Source organism: Myotis brandtii, unplaced genomic scaffold, assembly GCF_000412655.1.
Source record: "Myotis brandtii unplaced genomic scaffold, ASM41265v1 scaffold1162, whole genome shotgun sequence".
Classification (NCBI taxonomy): Eukaryota; Metazoa; Chordata; class Mammalia; order Chiroptera; family Vespertilionidae; genus Myotis; species Myotis brandtii.
The window spans coordinates 823,236-832,581 of NW_005354021.1; the positions used below are offsets into that span (position 1 = coordinate 823,236).

The window sequence follows — 9,346 nt, forward strand, 5'->3', positions numbered from 1 at the left end:
CATTGGCCTGTTGACTGAAGGGTCCCATGTTAGATTCCGGTCAAGGGCATGTTCCTCGGGTGCAGGCTTGATCTCCAGGGCCCATGTGGGAGAGAGCTCTCACATCGATGTTTCTCTCTCTGTGTCTCTTCCCCTCCCTTCCACTCTCTCTAAAAATCAATGAAAAAATATCCTCGGGTGAGGATTAACAAAAATAAATAAATAAATAAATAAATAAATAAATAGGACAATTCAATAGTTTTTAGTGTATTCATAGAATTGTACAACCATCACTACAATCAATTTTATAGCATTTTCATCATTCCCAAAAGAAACTCCTTCTCCAGTACTGGTAACTCCCCATTTGCTCCCAACCCCTCTCCCGCTTCAACCCTAGGCAACCACTAATCTACTTTGTCTCTAAATTTGCCTATTCTGGACATTTTATATAAACAGAATCATTCAATTTATAGTCTTTTGAGTCCGGCTTCTTTCACTCAGTTTTCAAGGTTTACCCACGCTATGGCATGTATCAGTACCTCACACATTTTTAGGGCTAAATAATATTCCATTACATGGACATACCACTTTTATTTATCCATTTATCAATTGATGTCCATTTCAGTTATTTATTCTTTATGGTTATTATGAATAGTGCTGCTGTGAATACTTACATACAAATTTTCATATAGACATGTTTTATTTCTCTTAGGTACATACCTGGGATTAGAATTACTGGGTCATATGGTTACTGTATGCTTAACTTTTTTAAAAATATATTTTTATTGATTTTTTACAGAGAGGAAGGGAGAGGGATAGAGAGTTAGAAACATTGATGAGAGAGAAACATCGATCAGCTGCCTCCCGCACCACCCCCACTGGGGATGTGCCCGCAACCAAGGCACATGCCCTTGACCGTAACCGAACCTGGGACCCTTCAGTCCGCAGGCCAGCGCTCTATCCACTGAGCCAAACCGGTCAGGGCAAGTATGCTTAACTTTTGAAGAACTATCAAACTGCGTTCCAAAACGGCTGCACCATTTATTTTTTAAATATATTTTTATTGATTTCAGAGAAGGGAGAGGGAGAGAGAGATAGAAACATCAATGATGAGAGAGAAATCATGGATAGGCTGTCTCCTGCATGCCCCACACAGGGGACCAAGCCCACAACCTGGGCATGTGCCCTTGACCAGAATCGAACCCGGGACCCTTCAGTCCGCAGGTCGATGCTCTATCCACTGAGCCAAACCAGCTAGGGCTTCACCATTTATTTTTACCTCCTCACCCGAGGATATGATTTACTGATTTTAGAGCAAGAGGAAGGGAGAGAGAGACAGAGAAACATCAATGTGAGAGAGAAACACCGATTGGTTGCCTCCCGTATGCCCCCTCACCAGGGATCAAACCCACAACCTAAGTATGTGCCCTGACCAGGAATTGTACTGACAACCTAGACAATACAATTTGAAGTGATCATTCAGAATTTACAGGTTTAGAAAGCATCACTGCTTTAGCAAATAATAATAAAGGTCCTGATCTCATAAGCCGTCTTGTTTGTATATTAGCCAGATCTGCATTGTGCAAGAACCGAACCCATGAAAGAAAATCAGCAGAAGAAGGTACATTAAAACAAATTTAAGAAAACACAAGTTAGCCATTTGCAGCTAAGGGTTTTCATTAGTTGTATAATCAAAGAGCTAGAAATAAATGTCAGAACTTCCTGTGTATCGCTGATGATTTGTTGTTTATAGGTATACCTATGTGGACTGCATGCTGGAGCTCTTTTATACTATGGGTTTTAGCCACATGGTTAGTTGTTTTGCTGTCTTCATGATGCCTTGCTCTAAAGAAGTATTCCCACTTCAGCTAACTATGTGGACCTGGTCAAACCTGGTTAAAATTCTAGTGCTGGAATCGCTTTACACTGTTTCTCTTCCACCAAGGACTTTGGGAAGCTTACATGAATGATATAATACAATAAAATAGAAAAATAAAAAAGAGTCACAAGTCTAACTGGTAATAAACCAAAGTACTAAATAGAATATTAAAAAATCCAGCCCTAGCCGGCTTGGCTCAGTGGATAAAGCGTCAGCCTGCGGACTGAAGGGTCCCGGGTTCGATTCTGGCCAAGGGCACATGCCTGGGTTGCGGGCTCAATCCCCCGTAGGGGACATGCAGGAGGCAGCCGATCAATGATTCTCTCTCATCATTGATATCTAACTGGTAATAAAAGAAAGTACTAAATAGAATATTAAAAAATCCAGAAGATTTTGATAAGTGTTAGGATACGGTGCTGATGATAAAGTGTCATCTGTGAAATAATTTGTTTTTTGACAATATGCAGAGAGTTTGGTATTTTTTTTTTTGCATTTCCTTACCTTGAGTATAATTTTTGTTGTCAATACCAAAGACTACTTTTTAAAATTTTCTTTGTCTTGAGCTACTATTTTAAAAAATATATTTTATTGATTTTTTTTTTTTTTTACAGAGAGGAAGGGAGAGGGAGAGGGATAGCATGTAGAAACATTGATGAGAGAGAAACATCGATTCAGCTGCCTCTTGCACGCCCCCTACTGGGGATGTGCCCGCAACCCAGGTACATGTCCTTGACCGGAATCGAACCTGGGACCCTTGAGTCTGCAGGCTGATGCTCTATCCGCTGAGCCAAACCAGCTAGGGCGTGAGCTACTATTTTAAAATAATATTTTTATTTTTCTAATTTAAAAAGAATATATTGTAGGAAGTAAAAAATATAGAAAAGTATAAAGAAGAAAATAACATTAAAAATTACCTTAATATTAAAAATGTCCTTAGTTAGAGATAGGTGAGGTAATGGATAACTGGTTATGTGATATTGATCATTAGACTTTTAATTAGAAATTGTTACTGAGGCTAATCATACCACCAGATTTTCCTCTCTGCCCCATTTTTTCTATTACTGACATTTTGTGCAAAGAAAAAAAAAATCCTAAGAGGGAGATGTAGGAAAGAGAGGCAATAGCAAATAAAATTTCTGTCAGATGTCCTACATAAAACTTGGAAACAGAATGTGTATGAGTAATTCTTAGCTGTGAAATCATTCTAGTAGTAGTTTGTGTTTGGTGCCTTTTCCTAAAGGCATTTATTTTTGGTATGTGGAACGATTATTCTGTAATATTTGAAAGAGAAAAAACCCATAAGCCTGATAGTTCCATATTTTAATTCTGTGCTTTAAGAAGCATAAATTTATAGAGCCGATTTCTGGATAATAGTAGATATATATACTGAAAAAATTATTTTTTGTTAATCCCCACCTGAGGATATTTTTTCCATTGCTTTTTCAGGGAGAGTGGAAGTGAGATGGGTGGAGGGGTGGGGGAGAGAAAAAGTGAGCAAGAGAGAAACATCCATGTGAGAGAGACACATTGACTGGTTGCCTCCTGCACGTGTCCCAAGCGAACTTCCACCCCAAGTACGTGCCCTTGATCAGGAATCAAATCTGTGAAGGCAGATGCTCTAATCACAGAACACCAGCTAGGGCTATAATGAAAAATGGGATTAATACGAACAGTATATACTGGAAGAGAGTCCCCCAGGAGAAATGAGTTAGCCAGTAGAAGGCAATGATTGTTCTGAAGCAAAATAATATTAAAGATGCCAGAGATATGGTCAGCTTTATGCCAAATGAAATACGGACGTGCTTTGAGATGAGCCGCCCATGATCAGCCTTTTTTTAAATTGTTATTTTTATAACTGTAACTTGGATTTCTTTCTATAAAAAAGAGTGGGTGGTCTTCTTGCTTTTCGAACACCTTTGAGACAAAATTTAGACAAAGATTTTATCCTAGCCCTAGCTGGTTGGGCTCAGTGGATAGAGCATTGGCCTGCGGACTGAAGGGTCCCAGGTTCGATTCCGGCCAAGGGCACATGCCTGGGTTGTGGGCTCAGTCCCCAGTGGGGGGTGTGCAGGAGGCAGCCGGTCAATGATTCTTTCTTATCATTGATGTTTCTCTCTCTCTCCCTCTCCCTTCCTCTCTGAAATCAATAAAGAAATTAAAAAAAAAAGATTTTATCCTAAATTTGTTGTATAACTCAACCTCCTACAGCAATGGGCGTTTAACATTGGTGTTTTAGTTGAAGGGAAAAGGAATTTTTGAGTGGAAGAGGTTCAAATTTTAAGTATGATTAGTTTTGTGTTTAGAAAATAAAAACACCACATTTTAGCTCTAAATGTCTAACCAATTTTAAGCAGGAAAATTCTAGATAAAGAAAGAAGAAAGTAAGTATTTTTATAAAATATATTTTTATTGATTTCAGAGAGGAAGGGAGAGGGTGAGAGAGATTGAAACATCAATGATGAGAATCATTGATTGGCTGCCTCCTCACTCCCCCCACTGGGGACTGAACCCCAACCTGGGCATGTGCCCTTGGCTGGAATCGAACCTGGGACCTTTCTGTCCATAGGCTGACCCTCTATCCACTGAGCCAAACCAGCTGGAGCAGAAAGTAAGTTTTGAAGTAAATATTTTTGTATTTCAGTAGCCTCTACAAAGAATGAATATGTACTTATCTTACACAGGGTGAAGGTTGCGAGGATGGTATTACAGTAGTTTCAGTTGCTCTTGAAATTATTTGTGTAATTTCCACAAGCAGATAGTCTACAGCAGTTATTTGGAGGTCATTATGAGAGGCCAGATAAATATTTATCAAAAGCCAGAAAAACTAGAATGCAAGGCCATAAGACAATCTTGTTTTCTAACTTCTGTGCATTGCAATGTTTATGCCACAGCCTCAGCATCTAGGTGAGAATAATAGTGACATACTTAATAACTAGAAAAAGTTTCAAACATTTGTAGAATGTGCAGTAAGAAAAAAAAATTCATTATGATTTTTTTTCTAATCCTCAAGATACAAAGACGCCTGTGCAGAATCAAATATCTGCCTTATTTTGTGTCCTCAGTTACCTGGCTTTTCACTCTAGGGACTACAACTAGCTCTAACTATTTCATGAAATAATTTTATTAATTAAAAAAACAATTATATATTTAACATAATATAATCTATAACTATATATTTAAATATAAAATAATTTATATTTAAAAAATATTTTTATTGATTTCAGAGATGAAGGGAGAGGGGGAGAGATATAGAAACAACAATGATCAGAATCATTCATCGGCTGCCTCCTGCATGCCCCATCCTGGGGGTCAAGCCTGCAACCTAGGTGTGTACCCTGACCTGGAATTGAACCGTGACCTCCTGGTATATAGGTTGACGGCAGCCGGGTCACTGGTTTATTCTTGTATGTGTCCTGACCGAGGATTGAACCCGAAACCTTGGCATATTGGGACAATGCTCTAACAACTGAGTGGCCCAGGCTGGGGTGAGGACTTTAATTCAGTCTTTTGGTATATAGACTTGATTAATTGCTTTTATTTATTTATTTATTTTTGGATATGCATGTGCTTCACTTTTCAAAATAAAATGAGAATAATCTATTCTGCCTTAGCCACAGACATGGCTAGCCCTGGAAAATGTATGAAGTGATCAAGTTTGTCCACATTTCCTCTCTTGTTCCTTTCAGTATCTGTTTTCCTTTTGGACAACTCCCAAACCCAATCAATACCCTCATACTTCTTTCCCTCTTAACAGATGTCTTCTGGATTAACTATTAGAAAATATGTTATTAACTAATTCATACGAAAGGTATAAAAGACTGATTATGAAATTAATGTGGCGTAGGTGGAGTTAACCTAAAATTTAATAAAGGAAAATGACTCTTGGAGAAAACAAAAAACCTGTCTAATTTGAAATTCAGGCACCATACAGGTATCATTCATATCTGTTCTTTTAAAAACAGTGAACTATATATTTTTCTCTGATTGTAAAGCTCTTGCATGTTTATCATAAAAATACTATAAATTATAAAAACGAAGATAAAGTCATGCAAAGAGGGAATCATTTTGTTTGGAGTGTGGGGTCAGGGGCATCTTCTCAGAGGTAGTACAATCTGAGCTGGGTGTCAAACGGTAAAAAGGATTAATGAGCTAATCAGAGGGGGAAAGGGCATTCTTGGCAGACAAAACAGAAAGTGCAAAGGCACGAAGGCATGTGTGTTTGAGAAACTGTAAGTTCTCTGGTATCCCAGAGGTCTGTGAGGGCAGAGACTTTGATAGTTTTGCTCATTATGTCCAAAGCAGCCTCGTACAGAGCCTGGAGCACAGTGGACAATACATATTTGCCGAAGAAAGGAACGAATGAGCGGGAGCCTCTGTTCCATTTTAAGGAGCTTGGATTTACTTAAGCTAGTGCCTCCCATTGGCTGGGCCGAACTGGAAGCCGGTGGGCAAGGGAGTGTTGGAAATTTAGTTTGAAGGAGTCAGCCCCTGTAAAAAGAAGAGGAGGGAAGGGAACGGAACTGAGCAAACAGGGAAACGATCCACACCTTTATTATGGCCTTACCAGCCTCGTATGATGTGGCACATGCCTACCTCTCTAATTTAATCTCCTATGCTTTAATAAATTGGCCTCCTTTTCATTCCTCAGACATACCAAAACACTGCAGCACCAGCAATTACATCTCATGATTCCTACAGTGGCAATCTGGAAAGCATGTGTCTCTTTGAAGCTTCCATCAGTCGGGGGACTTGAGTAACTACAAGGAGCAGAGTCCATGTAGTAAAGGTTGTGCTGAGCTACCCAGATTTACCCTTCAGGACTCAAGTACAACCTCTCCCAACTGCTGGAGATGTTGGTGGCTGCCAGCTGGGTCCCTCTCTGGGGTTGTTCTTGGCTAAAGAAAGCGCTCTATCCCAAGGTTGTCTCCCTTCCCTAGGGGCAGACCTGTTCAATGACTGGTTGATGTGAGGGTAAAAAGACCTGGCCCCTGCCCCAATTTAGGACAGTGTTGAAGGTCCACCCCTCAGTGCTCTCTGCAGAATTGGCTAAAGCAGTGGTTCTCAACCTTCCTAATGCCGCGACCCTTTAATACAGTTCCTCATGTTGTGGTGACCCCCAACCATAAAATTATTTTCGTTGCTTCTTCATAACTGTAATTTTGCTACTGTTATGAATCATAATGTAAATACCTGATATGCAGGATGTATTTTCATTGTTACAAATTGAACATAATTAAAGCATAGTGATTAATCACAAAAACAATATGTAATTATATGTGTTTTCTGATGGTCTTAGGCGACCCCTGTGAAAGGTCGTTCGACCCCCAAAGGGGTCGCGACCCACAGGTTGAGAATGGCTGGGTTAAAGCGTCATTTACAACTGTGTTGCACTTTAATTTCTCCCTCTGCCTGATCGTGTGACCCTCCGCTCCAAAGAGATCGTCCCTAGAAGCACTATCTATCCCATAACCTCCTGCATGAAAATCTAAGAGTTTTAGGGGTCTGTTCCATAGTGAACCCCACTGTGATAGGCCACCTGTTGACTTGTATCAAACATGGTCAAACAGGTAATGGAGTGTGAGAAATAAACCTTTGTTGCAATAAGCTGCTGAGATGTTTGTTACAACGTAGCTTATCTGACTAGTACAGACACCAAACCTTGCCTGCCTGGCCAATCCTTTGTTTTCACTGGAGTGGAAGTGTCTTCTCTTAGTGGGCAGATGGATTGCCAAGTTCTAGTTCTTCTCTCCTGTTCTTTCTCATAGTGAGTTAATAGCCATGTCCCAATGGAGCAACAGAAGCAGAAGGTTGCCTATCTGGTTGTCTACTAATTATCCCTACCAAGTCAGTGGCATGTCTTTTTTTTTTTCTTGTGAATTTTCTAGGGCCCTTTCTTCTTTTCTATATACTTTATCACATATTTACAATTTACAAGGATGCTTGTTGTTTCTTAGAACAATTTTTATGCAACTAAAGAGAGAATAACCAAGGACTCGGTCCCAGTACTTGATTGAAAAGCTGTAAACTACCAATTAATAAACCTTCTGTACCTTCACATACTTAAAATCCTTTTTCTCTGGAGTGCGAGATCTGATTTCTTGAAAGTCAAATGGTAAGACAATACCAGTTTCTTATTTTAGGCCTCTTGGGCAAAACAAAACATATTCATAAAACGAATGAACCAAAACATATGCCCCTTCTAATTTTTTTTTTTTTTAAAAAGGGATTTTACTTTATAGAACTATTTCCCTCTGCCTGAAGGGTATACCGTATAAAAATAGTTCCACTAAAAGGAGTCTGAGACTCCTGGGCTGGTATTACACAAACCCCTAATTACAGAAGATATTTAGTATGATAACAGCAACTAGTTTAAGGAATGTGGAGATTTATTTACATCAAGCTCAGAGAGAGATAAAAGGGGACTGGAATAATCTACCAGAGAGCCATGTATCCGTGAATGTACCTTTGGAATTGCCTGTAGCCAGAATGAAAGACCAGCAAAACCAGCTTTCAGAACAACCCTTCTGCTCAGGAGAAGGGAAGGCGAGGCTTCACCTCTGAAATCGCCCTCCCACGCAAATTTTCCACCTCGCAGCTCAGAATTAAACCCAGACTTCCGATCATGGCGCCACGCACGTCACCTTCTCCCTTCTTCTCCCCCCGCAAAATCCCACCCAAGTCGGCCTGATCCCACAGGCGCGCGTCGGGGCTGCAGGGCGAGGTTGGGGGTGGTGGTGGGGGCGGGGGTGGAATCTCTTCCCCTATCCTGGTTGCTTGGGATCTTGCAATTAAAAAATTACCAAGCCCGATCCTTTCCAGATTCGAGGAAGCTACAAACAGGACCTTCTGATTTTTCTGATTTCCTGGGGCGCGAAGACTCGGTTACTGCAACCCCCACCCCCCGCCCCCCGTGTCTTAAAAACGCCCTAAAGCCCCGGCCTTCGTGAATAAAGGCCCACCCTCACTGCACAGATGTGCACAGACACAGCAGGACGCTGCGCAGAATTTTAATAGAAGAGCGTGTTCTTTCTGGCCTCGCGCCCTTTCCTGGGGTCGGCGTTCCTGTCCACTCGGAAGGGCCACGGGAACCGGCGCCGGCGGCGAGCGGGACGCCGACAAGAGCAGGAAGACCTCAATGCCCGTTTAAGGGGGGTCTTTCCGATTCCGGCTTTTGTTTCCGCCGGCGAGGGGAGGCCGCGGAGGCCACGGGCTCCGGCTCTGGGACAGGCGTGACCGTCTGCATCCTCAGGCTCCGGCCCCAGGAAACAATGGGGGCAGGTCTGCCCCTCCAGGCGTCCTTCGAGCCCAGAGGACACCGCGACGCCAGCCGGGGTCTAGATCGCCCGGCTCGGGACACTCACACACGCGCACACACACACACGTGTGCGCCTCTGGAAGGAATGTGTGTAGGAAGCAGAACAGCCATTTCTGCCCGCATCACCGGCCGCCAGCCCCACCCGGCCCTCGCGGGTTCGGGCGAGACACCCA

At 41.7% G+C, this 9,346-nt stretch overlaps 1 long non-coding RNA gene across 1 annotated transcript; it reads right to left on the reverse strand.

Moving 5' to 3' along the window:
* Window positions 1-4,536: 4,536 nt before the first annotated feature.
* Window positions 4,537-9,340, reverse strand: LOC106723833. Its single transcript, XR_001359559.1, has 3 exons — window positions 8,322-9,340; window positions 7,909-8,000; window positions 4,537-4,758 (listed from the first exon to the last, which is right to left on the reverse strand). It is a non-coding gene; the product is annotated as an uncharacterized LOC106723833 (long non-coding RNA).
* Between the last annotated feature and the right edge of the window lie 6 nt (window positions 9,341-9,346).